General features: G+C 36.5%; 1 protein-coding gene across 1 annotated transcript in view; it reads right to left on the bottom strand.

The window, feature by feature from the left end:
* Positions 1-761, bottom strand: part of LOC103208103 (ephrin type-A receptor 6) — a 1,324,606-nt gene that overhangs the window by 469,315 nt on the left and 854,530 nt on the right. The window lies entirely within an intron of this gene.

Genomic DNA, 761 nt, shown 5'->3' with positions numbered 1-761 from the left:
TTCATTGCTATTGTTTTAGTATTTGCTGAATATTTATGCTAGTCCTTTTTTTTATTTTGATGTGAAGGTTTATCATTTTTCTTTGAGGTTACCCTGTAATTTATAGTTTTCTTCCCAAGTGTAGAACAGTCTGTTCTATCTTGTAGTTGTGTTGACTTCCCTACCATCTAGAAGTTCTGTAACAATGCAGATTTTTTTTCCCTCTTTTTGGTTTGTAGTTGTCCTCATTTGTCGGTTGGTGTCTCTGGTTCTCTGTTTACAATCTTGTAGGCTTATTTATTTTAGATACTTCCATAGCTGGGTTGGTTTCTGGGGTATATCATCATGTGTGTTAATGGTCAGTTGTTGTTGGCTGTTTTTGCTTCTCTGTCCAAAGGGATCCCCTTAGCATCTCTTGTGAGGTTGGTCTGGTTTTAATAAATTCCCTTAATTTCTGCTTATCTGGAAATGTCCTAATTTCACCATCATATTTGAGGGACAGTTTTGCTGGGAACATAATTCTTGGTTGGAAATCTTTCTCTTTCAGTGTTTTATATATATCATCCTCCTATAATCTTGCCTGCATGGTTTCTCTTGAGAAATCCGAGCTTAGTCTTATTGATTGCCCCTTGTAGATAACTTTTTGTTTTTCCCATGCTACTCTCATGATTCTTTCTTTGTCTTTGGTTTTGGTCAGTTTGATGATGATAAGTCTTGGTGTTTTTTTGGGGGGTCTATCCTGTTTGGGGTTCGTTGGACCTCCTGAATGGATATATTCTCAT

Source organism: Orycteropus afer, unplaced genomic scaffold (genome assembly GCF_000298275.1).
Source record: "Orycteropus afer afer isolate SDZICR_OR568_19922 unplaced genomic scaffold, OryAfe1.0 scaffold00412, whole genome shotgun sequence".
Taxonomy (NCBI): domain Eukaryota; kingdom Metazoa; phylum Chordata; class Mammalia; order Tubulidentata; family Orycteropodidae; genus Orycteropus; species Orycteropus afer.
Note: the sequence above shows the minus strand (reverse complement) of the source record. Positions and strands in the feature narration are given on the sequence as shown.